Below are 11,751 nucleotides of genomic sequence, written 5' to 3'. Positions count from 1 at the left end.
GGGATTTCCGAGGCCCCTTTCGAATCTCAGATGTCATGCACTTTATTTATTTTATTATTTTTTAAAGATTTTATTTATTTGTCAGAGAGAGAGAGAGAGCACAGACAGGGGGAACGGCAGGCAGAGGGAGAAGCAGGCTTCCTGCTGAGCAAGGAGCCCAATGCGGGGCTCCATCCCAGGACCCTGGGATCATGACGTGAGCCGAAGGCAGACACTTAACCGACTGAGGCACCCACCAGGTGTCCCTATTTATTTTCAAATTAGATTAATTTCTTAGACGTGTGGCCTTGGGACAATTCTTCAAAGCATAGTCATCTTGCTTAATTTGTGACCTTTCGGGGTACAGATATTAAAATACTCAATGCATGATCTACCAGCCATCGACTGAATTAGCATCCAGGTTATGGTTAAAGTTATCCTGAGGGTCACGACTGGAGCCAGGTGAGGGTGAGTGTGCTTGGTTCTGGTTAGAGTAAGGGAAGGTCTATGTCTGTAAGGTCAGGATCAGCGTTAGATCTCTGGATAGCTCATAATCTAGGTAAGATTATCAGTAGGGAGGGTCACTCGAAGATGACTTCCAGGCACAAAAGCTTTGGGCCACAGCTTGTCTGATGCTGCCCTGCATTGTCACAGAATGTTCTGGCATCTGATGACCCTTCCTGTGCTCTCTGAGACTCCACGGCTGGATGAGAGGGAGAAATCATGGATAACAGGCTGTGTGATAGAAGGAGCTAGAACAGCCTCTTCCCTAGGGGGTTGCCCACCAGGAGACGTGAGACACAAGTAGGAATGTGATTAGACAATCCACTTTATCGCTAGTTACACAAATTCACCTTCTTCGCTGAGATGCAATTTGATCTTAAACCAGTTGTCAAGCTAGTTATGGAATAAGGAATAGAAATATCTATCCGGTATTTATACATTTTAAAATCTTGGTGAAAAAAAATATGGGTTTTTAAGGGGCAAAATCTGGTGGCTGGTGTCTGGACTAGAAGCTCGAAGTCCTAAGTTTGGTCTCCGGATTGGACTCCTCTTTGTCCTGAAAAGCTGAGGAACTTTTGTACCTCGCGGGCACTTCCAGAAAGCACAGGGACTTGCCGTGCTTGATGGTCTTTTCAAAAGGTCCAAGTTGTCCAGTGAAGCAAAGACATCTGCTCTCTTTTCCCTCCGCCCTCTCCTGGGCTCCCCGTCCCACACCCACCCAGGACTGCCTCTTTCACCCCACCTGCACCTGAACTCTGGAAGGGAGACAGGATGATAGACAAGGAGAGCAGTTTCGAAACTGTATGTCCTGGAAGAAAAAGAAAGAGGTGGTGTGGCCGTGCAGTCGATGGCTCAGATGCCGCCAAAGTTCAACCTGGCATCTTCACTTAGCAGTTTGGGACCCTTGGGAAAGTTGCTCAACCTCTCTGAGCTTCACTTTAGCCACTTGGTCACATGGACATGAGCACCTGCATCTGCTTGTTGAGAAAACTGAGGAAGGGACTATGTGCAGAACCCTTAGAACCCTGCCTAGTCCAGCATTCCCACAGCAAGGTGGAGACGGATCTTTTCCTGCCTGCTCGGCCTTGGCACCTTCAAAGCGCCTTCCTTCTCCAGTGTTGGGCACTCTGGCGTGCACGAGAATTAGTTGTGGGTGGGGGATGGTGGTGATTTCCTCCCCAGCTGATGTCGCGTGGGAACTGCAGGCTCCTAAGATCTAGCCCTGACCCTTTTTCTGGACAAGGTTCTAGAAGCACCTGGAGACGTACTTTGAGGTGGCTTTGGGGAAGTAGGAAGCCATTCATTCACGCAGTAAATACTGGAAGGGAGCCTCCTATGGGCCAGCGCTACCCTGGCAACCCACTCCACTGCCCAGCATCTCAGTTTTGAGATGGGACTCATGACACCTGTCCTGTCGCCCTCACGGGACTGTTGGGAGGCCCCAAAGGAATGTGTCAGCACAGCATATAAAATGCTAGACAAACTGGTGGTGCCAACGTTATAACCATGATGACTGTCACTCTCCCCAGGGTCATGGTCCTGCAGTCAGATGGCAGTCCCTCCAGGGTAGAGCGGCCCTAGATCAGACAGATGACCTCGGGGACGTGTGTTCCGTGGCACCATATGGCATCCTCTGTGCCTTTGATTTATCAGTGCAGATCCCTCCCCATGCAACACCATAAAGGTGGATTAGGTGACACCTTTATTGCCTGGCACAGTATGGAGCAGGGATGATCTTATGCATGCAAGGACGAGGTGCAGAGGCCCATGCCTGCCTTCTCAGCACATGGTTCTTTGGCTAGGAAAGGCCCCAGGTGCTGCCCACTCTAGCTGCCGCCGGGATAGGTCCAGCTGAGCCCAGGTCAACAGCAGCACGACCAAGGCCAAGCCAGGGGCCATGTGTTTCCCCCCATCCGCCTCCCCTCCCCCACTTTGCTCCAGTGGCTGCCATCCCGAAGTTTATAGGTATCATTACCCATGAAAAATCTGTTCCATCTGAAGACGGTCGGGGTTGGGGATGGGTGGCAGATTGCAATTTAATGATCAGATTAGAATATGCTAAAGCAAACAAATAAATAAATAAAAAGCCCAGCAGCCTGGAGCACCACAATTCATTCTGCGGGCAACAGAGGCTGGGGCTCCAGAGACCGGCTCGTAATTCACCCCGCAGGCAGGTTTAGGAGCTTGGTACTGTATGACCACATGGAGAAACAACTCTCCCAGAAAGATTTACACTCAGTGGCACTGGAGGCTGAAGGGCTGGGGGCCGGGAGAGGAGAGAGAACGGGGAACCTGGCGGGTCCTGGCTGCTCACGGTGGACCAGGAGTGGTGCCAAGCCTCCTCATGTCAACCACAGTGACCCACATCTTTCCTCCTCTTACAAGTATTTCCTACTCTCCACAACTCACCACCCTCGGGCCAACTCTACCCTACAGCAGTTAAACATAATTTGATAATACCACATACCCTACCGTAATGTAGGGTCCTGCGTCTACTTCTGTGTCTTACTGGACTGTGATCTCAGGAGGGACAAGAATGGAAATTATTTATCTTCTTACCCCTACATTTCGGCACAGAGTTGCTACTCAACAGGTAAATGTTGGAAAGGCCGATGAAGAAACTCTCCCTCTATCAGAGCCTCATTCAGCCTCTATCAGCCTCATTGAGAGGCTGCTTTGTGGGCACTCTGGAGTAGGGACAAGGAGTGGGGTGAACGTGGCACCCAGGTCCCACGGGGCCCTCCCTGGTGGACCTCTCCTTGCTCTGTCTAGCCTGCCTTCAGGTATGGTACCTGCCGGCTTCCCTGCTCTGAGGCAACCCCTGTACCTACTTTCTCCTGCCTAGAACTCTCTCCTTACCCATCATTACATAGTCAACTGATCTTTCAGATTGCAGCTTGAGAGGTAATTCCTCAAGAAGGCATGGTTGACCCCCTTGGCCAATTCAGTTTTCTTTGGCGTAGACTCTCATAGGATCACAAGTCTTTTATTCATAGAACATACCCGGCTGCAGATTTATCCTATCTGTGTGAATCATGGATCAGTGTTAGACATCCCCACTAGCCTGTCAGCACCGAGAGGAGGGACCAGGTATTTTCACTTTTGCTCGTCGCCCCCAGCACCCAGAAGGACGCTTGGCACATGGTAGTCTCTCAGGAAACTTCTGTTGATGGGAGGGGCAGGACCAGCCTTCAGGATGGCGTCACCCTCTGTGAAAGGGACATCACAGAAGCCCCCACCCCACCCTATTAGTCCATGCCCCGGCACCCTTTGCTCTCCCTGGAAACGTCTAGTCAGTACTGCAACAGGACCCCATGGAGCTGGCGTGTGAAACTGATGAGGGCAGCCCCCCGCCGGGGCCCAGCATGGCAGTGGACTGCTGTTGTGCCTGAAGGGAAGAGAAAAAGGGTGAAGAGATCTGAGGTAATCATTCATTTCCCCGCTATGGGGGAAATTTTGTTGTTGTTGTTCACACTCAGCAAATGATGCTCTTGTACCAATAACAAATGTCAAATGCTCTGCCTGGGACTTGGGGGAGACAGAACATTAGCAGAGAAGGAGCAATTCAGTGAAAAGGACAGAATTTCTGTTTAAGGACTGAGAAGTCCAGTAACAAATGTCACCAAGAGACTCCAGGGAGACAGCTTTGCATCAACAACCAGTACTATGGGAAAAAAAAAACAAAAAAACAACAAAACATTCACAGCTACTTCTAATCATCTTGCAGTGCCCCCTCTGGAATCGTCCAGGGGCTCTCCCTCTCTCACTCTGACAGGACCCTGCTCTCGGCACTGTAGCATCTGCGGGCAGCTAACCTGGCGGGATGGAGCCCCGGGGAGACAGCCAGGGGAAGTGTGGAGGCAGCCCGTGAGAACCTGCCTTGTGACTCCCTAAACGGCATTGCAAGTAAGGACACCACAGCGCAGGGCATGGTGGTTTGGCTTCCAGTCAGTTTGCTGGCCTCTTCTCTTGGCGACATGAACCAAACTGTGTGGTTCGTGTGGGAGTAGCTGTTTTTCCATACTAGATTGCGACTGGGATAATGTCTGATTTGCCTTTTTATTCCCACTGAGTATAAATGTTTGTCGACTGACTAACCTCGAGGTGTTTTCAATTTAGAAGGAGGCAGAGGTAAACGAAAGCTTGCAACAGGATAGGCTCGGGGCTCCGGGAGCGGCATACACAGAGTGCTGTGGGCGGTCATCCTCTCTGCAGACTCCGGGGAAATGGGTGACGTCGGCACCAGGGCTTGAAGTATGGGAAAGTGTGTGGCAGCGAGAAAGTCGTTCCATGCAGAGGAAAACGTGTGGACAGAGGCCGGTCCCAGGGAAGACAAATACGCTTTCTTTATACCGGGGTTTTCTGTAGGTCCAAGCCACTGCCACCTCTTGGCCCCGATACTGCCAGCGTCTTCTGACTGGCCTCCTTGTGTTCAAACTGCGGTCTGTCCCCAACTCTGCTGCCAGTGAGCGTCACATAGCGACATTCACGCTATGCCACACGGCGCCGTCCCCTGCCCCGTAGCCTCTGACGTCTCCAGGCTCACTCACAGGAATTTTCAGACCGCATCTCCTCGTAGTCTTGCCCTCACTCTCCCTCTGACTCAGCCGCCTTGGGCTCCTTGCAATTCCTCAAACCTACCGGGTGTGCTCCTGCCTTGGGGCCTTTGCAAGCGCTGTTCCCCTGCCTGGAACAGCCTTCTCAGACACTCTAACGGTCTGCTCCGTCCCCCTCCTGCAGCCAGTCCTCTAGGCCACCCTGTCCGGACTCACAAGGGCCCTTCGGTCCTTTCTTCCCTTCCCCCAGCACAATCACCACCTTGCTCACTTACTCTGTTTGCTGTCTCTCACCCCTCCTGCGGGGGGACCTAAGCACCCTGACCGCAGGGGTTTCGGTCAACATTGGGTCCCCGTTCCTAGACCAGACCCTGGCACACCGGGGCGAGTGTTCGTCCAGGACTTGGTGAATGAAAGAATACATGAATGGATGGCCGCAAAGAAGCATGTGTCCAAGCCAACGCCAGGCCTGTTAGAGCTTAAAAATAATTAGGACTCTTTAAATATTGAAGTCACAGATGTGACATTCACAAGTGAGGCGGGCAGAGCTCACTGGAACAAAAGTGTGAGGTCATTGCAAGTTTGTCTTCCCACCTGCTCCATCCTTTCTTCGAGGCTTTGTTTCTCCTTGCAGCCGCCTGCCTGTTTTGACTTCCTCCTCCCCAAATGCCAGAGATGTCACTTTGCCGGGCGGGGGGGGGGGGGGGGGGGAAGGATGGGACCTGCCTTTCAGGTCTTAGCGGAATGGCTCCCCCCACCGCCCCGCCCACTGCTCTTTATACTTCTGCTCGGTCCTCTGCCTCCTTCTGGCTTCCTTCACCTTTTCCCTCCCCCGTTCTCTCCCTTCTCCATCCCGTCCACGCCTCCTACCTCCTCTCGCTCCCCTTTGCTTTCCTGTGCCCTTCCTCATTTCCTCTCTCCACCCCTTTTCTTTCCGTCTTTCCTCCCTCCCTCCCTTCTGCTCCTCAGGGTCTGAGCACCTGCTGGCTGTAGGACAGGGTGCCTCCCTCTCTGTGTGAGATCCCCCCCAAAGTTCTCACCCAGAGAGAAGGTATTTAGTAACAACTCCAGGCCAGGCCAAGCACTCACTCATGGGAGGGGTTTGGAGGAACCGAGGAGTCCAGGAAGCAGAAAGGCTTCAGAGAAGAAGGCGGACACCTGCTCAAAGGACGAGTGTGTGAGTGGGTCTGTGACTGCAGCCAGGGCCTCATCCACGGCAGCTGACGTCACGACATCAGGAGCGAAGTTTGCAACAAGGCTGAAAGAAGGGAATAAGCTTGGAATTCTGGGGGTGCTGTTAGAAGACCGTGGGCAAGAGCCAACCATTCTTTTATGAACTTGTAGGAAAAAGGAGGAGAGATCAGGGAAGGCCTTCCGAAGTCAGAATATTTCTTTTCCATCATTCTAACGTGGTGTCTTTACCTCTACGAAGCAACCTAACTTCACATACATATTTTTTTTTAAGAAAGCAATTGCTAAATGATCTTAGTGATCTCGTTCACTGGCGTACTCCCAGCCCTCGGCTGCCAAGAAGTATTGGTTGAATTGAATGGACTTGAATTCCTGTACGACTGGAGGAAGGGAGAGTAACTACATTCTGGGCTTGGGAAGGCTTTAAATCAACATCATCATTGCTTCTGGGTGTTAGGGATTCCTGCCTAGCATCTTTGCGCCTCTCCTGGAAGCTAGATGATTTAAAATAATTGGTTCATGCGGTTCCTTCCCAGCTTCTTGAGCTGCCTATTGTTCGTCCCGTTGATGGGATTAGTTGTTTGAAGTCATCCAATTGCAAGCATGTTTTCATTTGAATCCATATCTCTTCCCATAAGCCCAGCCTAATTCCATTTCCCCCTGGGTTAGGGCTTTGTTACCGGACATCATAATTTTAAATTCTTGCCCAAGCTTGTAAATTGATGAATACAGGGCATATTCATCAACAAGGACCTGGAGATTTGGGTTGTTTTTTGTTTAATCGTTTGTCTTATTGAAAAAGTCTTCCCAGTGTAGTGCCACCAGGGGTCGAGATCCTCGTGAAGGACAGAGCAGCGCCCTGGCACATAGGAGGTGGTCAGGGCATGCTTGCTCGCTGAAGAAACACAAGGATGCTCACGCAGATGGTTGCCTGGCCGGCAAGTGTCTGCAATGCCCCAAGCAGTAAGCCCTAGGAGAGGAGCCCAGGGGACTCGCGGAATCCCCAGCAGGGGTTCTGCTGTTGGCAGAAAGGAGGTATTGGCCATGCATGGCAAGTCCCAGGGACGAAATCGTGCTGAATAAAGCGGTCATGTGTGCAGAAGCAGGACTGCGGACCCAGCAGTGGGAGAACTGAGTTTCTGTCACTGAAGCTCAAGAGGCAGTGACTTGACCAAGATAAACTTGGGTGCAGGAGACAAAGGGTTAATGGGATTCATGAGCCCTAGTCTTTTGTTCTCTGGAACCAGGTGCAGAAGGCCCGATTTGAACTTCCAGGCTACAGGGAAACGCAGGAAATCATGGCCTTCCAGGGCTCTCTCCTCACTGGTCTGTCCTCTAGACATGCCTGGAGGCTGATTCGGGCTAGGCCTGCACAGACGGGCCTTTGTCTTCAGTTTGAGGTGAGACCTGGGACGTCTGCTCCCTTCTCTGAGAGTTGCCCAGCGGCTTGCTTTTGCACCACAACTTGGCATCTCTTGGGCCATTCATAGAAATGGAATCGTTCTTTTTTTCAGTTTTATTGAGATACAATTGACATACGGCCCCGTGTCATTTTATGGCGTGCAGTGTAATGACTTGGCTTACATATATTGTGAAATGATTTTCACGATACATTTTGTTAACACCCATCATCTTATGGATACCAAAGGGGGGGAGGGAGAGAGAGAGAGAGAGAGAGAGAGAGAGAGAGAGAGAGAGAGACAGAAATGATTTTTTTCTCTGTGATGAGAACTTTTAAAATCTACTCTCTTAACAACTTTCACATACACCAATAGCGATGTAAACTGTGGTCATCTTGTGGTACGTTTCCTGATTCCCATCCAGCACCTGCTCTGGGTATTGATTAAGAAGTAACTGGAAACCCCCAACCTTCAGTGTTAAGTTAGATGGGGCTAGAAGACTGACAGAGAGGGTCACCCGTGTTGGAGCCATTCAAGTAAGACATTAGAGACATGTCACATCCTTTCCTCCTAAGCTGAAACGGCCTTGGTGGTGAGAAGCCTAGAAAAGGAGCTCGAGGAGAATACAAGAATTTAAAAAAAGTATGTAGCCTGTATAAAGGCAGATTTCAGCGACTTCACAAACCTGTCCAAGATCAACTCAGCTTATCTGCTTCTAAGCCTCAGCTTGGTGACTGCTTTCAAGAATCCTAATGTCTCTTAAGGTAGCAACAGTGGAGAAATAATGGAGAAATGATTGAGCCATTTCCTCGGGAAGTGTACGATCTTAGCATCCCGGGTAGACGGGTATCAAAAAGAAAGAAAAGAAGGAAACGAAAATCTACATAACCAACAGTTTTTGACAGTGGAACAAGGGAAAAAGGGGCCATCCTAACTGTTACAAGTTCAGAGAAGGAGATGCACCCAGAAGGATATGTGAGGACAATAAATAACATGGCTAATAAACACATTTGTGGCACTAGTCAGTGCTAGCCAGGCATTGTTCTAAGTAGTAACTCATTTAATCCTCCTGACGACCCTGTGAGATAGGTATCCATTATCTCCATTTTATAGACGAGGAAACCGAAGCATAGAGAGATTAAGCAATTCTCCAAGGTCACATAGCTGGTAAGTAGTTGTAGTGTAATGGGAAATGTGTTTGTTCTTTGTCCTTGGATCCTGGCACGGAGCTCCTAAAGCCTTTGGAAATTCCTGGGTGATAAAGGGGATGGAGCATCTTTTGTTTGTGGGCCCCTAGAAATCTCCAGGATGGAGGCTGATCCAGGAAAAGACCAAGCCTTGATTATAAACTCGAACCTTTCAGCCCCACATCCCAGCCTCCAGGGAGGGCAGTGGGCTGGAGATTGAGTTAATCACCAATGGTTGATGATTTAACCAATCATCCCACGTACTAAAACCACCCCGAGGACCCCTAAACCACAGGGTTTGGGGAGTTTCCGAGTTGGCCAGTGCATCCACGTGCTGGGAAGATGGCATACCCCTACTCCATAGGGACAGAGGATCGGCACTCAGGACCCTTCTAGCCTTCATCCCATGTGTCTCTTCATCTGGATGTTCATTTGTCTCTTTTATAATAAACCAGTAAGTACAAAGTGGCTTCCTGAGTTCCGTGTGTTGTTCTAGCAAATTATCAAACCAGAGATGGGGATTGTGGAAAATTTCAATTTATGACTGGTCAGTCAGAAGCACGGGTGACCGGTTACCTGCACCTGGCATCCGAACTGAGGGCAGGCTTGAGCCTTCACACCTGTGGAGTCTGACGCTCACCCTGGGTAGTTAGTGTCAGAATTGAATTGAATTGTAGGACACCTAGCTGGTGTTGGAATGTTGGAGAATTGGTCGGTGTGAGAAAAATTCTCTTATGTAGCTTCAGAATGAATCTGACACTTGCAGAGCTAGGATTCAAGTCTATATAGTTGGACTTTTGAGATCTCAGTGAGCACACTGTATGTATTCCTCACACCAAAGGTTCCAGGAAGGACCCTTTGAGAGCAGCAGATGGGGAGCCGGTACTGGAAGCAATCTGAGATGTCCCTGTGGACAACTTTAAAGGTCCCACTAGATGATAAAAGAAAATGTGGACGCATCTGAAGGGGAAAATCAAGAAGATCGTGTTAAATGCTTCAAGAACAATTAGCGAATTTCAGCATAGCAGCTACTGTGGGTAGGGGCTCTGACACGTCCTGTGCTCTGAGGCTGGGCCCAGAGAGAGCGCTCTAAGGGAGGGCTGGGGGGGGGGGGGGGGAATGCCCCACAGGAGAAGAGGCTGTCGGGAAAACAGTGGCTGAAGGTGGGTGATGGCAAGACACCTCTTGTAGGGACTCAACCCAAGGAATGAAAGCTGAGCAGCCTTCATCGGAACAATGGAAGCCTTGGACAGACCCAGAATTTCTGAAAGACTTTTCAAAAATAGAATTTAGAAAAGTAATGGGAAGAAAACAAATGTCTGGGCTGAATAGCAAAGCGAGTGAGCCCTCCGTAAGACAGGGAAGGGATGTCACTGGGGAAAAGGCAGGGCAGACAATTCTAACTTTACTGGCTCCGCTTTAAAAGGATTTGGGGGAGATAGGAGAGAAACATTAGGGCAAACCTCAAAAGAGATCTCAGGACGGACAGGCAAGGTTAGTGGGGAGCGGTGATGGGGCAGACCTCAGCCTGTGCTCGGCAGCTGGACGTTGGCTCAGCTGAGACAAAGGAAGAGCTCAGACGGCATCCTGAGCTGGAGAATGTCCAGAGAAGGAAGAGCAGAAGTCCCAGTGGCACAAGGACCCACATATCTGGGATTAGGAACACAGGGCGTAAGAGGAAGTGGAAATGGAGATACATCTTAAATAGGTCTATGAATGCCACGGGGAAGAAGGGAGCCTCAAGTAAGCCTGTGGACAGGAGGGCACCTGTTTTACATTTCTGAATTTTTCACAAAGACATGAATATTTCAAAGGTCATTCTCTGAGAGAGGAGGCAGAAAATGCAGAGATTGGATTGTTTCCCCCCAGGACATAGGGAGCAGCGTGCAAGATTAACCTCTTGGTGGTGGCTTTTTCTCAACACTACAGATGCTACCAATCAACTACACTGTAAAGACTGAACTATAGATTTTCTTCTCGCTTTTTCATGTGTTTGCTGTCTTCTCCTGCATCCTCCCTGAACGATCACGTCTCTGGTGTGGCCATTCATTAGTGATTGCCACGTAATACTATGATCTGGGTTCTGGGGACTCAATTTGGACTAGAAGCCTGGGCTTTGCTTGTGGTTTCTAAATTCTGTGGGGCAGGCTGCTGATGAGCTATGGTTCCTATGCCTCTTAAAGTGACCTTTTAGAAAACGCGGGGTCCCGGAGGGAGGCAAGGTTGGATTAAGTGCACCTTGGAGGGACCCAAAGAGTAACGGCCATTCCTATGGACCGTCGCTGCTATAGAAGGAAGGAAGGTCTCCACTCTACTTCCAGCTGACAGTGGACACAGAGGAAGTCCAGGAAGGCAGAGCTGTAGACTAGCATTTGAATTTTAATTTATAAGAGAGGAGGATTTTATGTTGAACTTTAATTTCTCCCTGGATACATATCAATGGGAGATTTATATTCAAAGGTACCACAGTACTTGGTGCCTTTTATGCTATCAGGAGGTGCTCATCGACAATTCTGGTGAGTTACCCTAGACAGCATGGCTGAATATCGTGGGAGAGAGTGAATCCTGGCTGGGGTACAGTGTAACGTGGATGTTAATGCATGAACCCCCCTGCCCTACCCAGGGGCATCGAGAAGCTCAAGCTAAGCTATATTTTGCATGGGTCCCAGGAGGATACATGACGGTGGCTCTCCAAAGCACATGGCCCTGGACAATGCCACTGTCACAAGCCTTTACAGCAACTCTTCGCCCACGCCCACACTGCCCAGAGTGGCCTCGGAGGTCTGCCCAAGGCTAGCAGCCAGAGACTGCATCTCACAGGAAACGCTCTGCTGTCTTTATTTGTATGCTGTTGTAGCTTTAATGCAAGGAAGGCAAGAGAGCAAAGCCCCCACAGCGGGCCTCATTCCTCGCTCTAGGCCTCCAGTTCTGAGA

Source organism: Callorhinus ursinus, unplaced genomic scaffold (assembly GCF_003265705.2).
Source record: "Callorhinus ursinus isolate GAN/ISIS: 27379988/994484 unplaced genomic scaffold, GSC_fseal_2.0 scaffold54, whole genome shotgun sequence".
NCBI classification, from domain to species: Eukaryota; Metazoa; Chordata; class Mammalia; order Carnivora; family Otariidae; genus Callorhinus; species Callorhinus ursinus.
Note: the sequence above shows the minus strand (reverse complement) of the source record.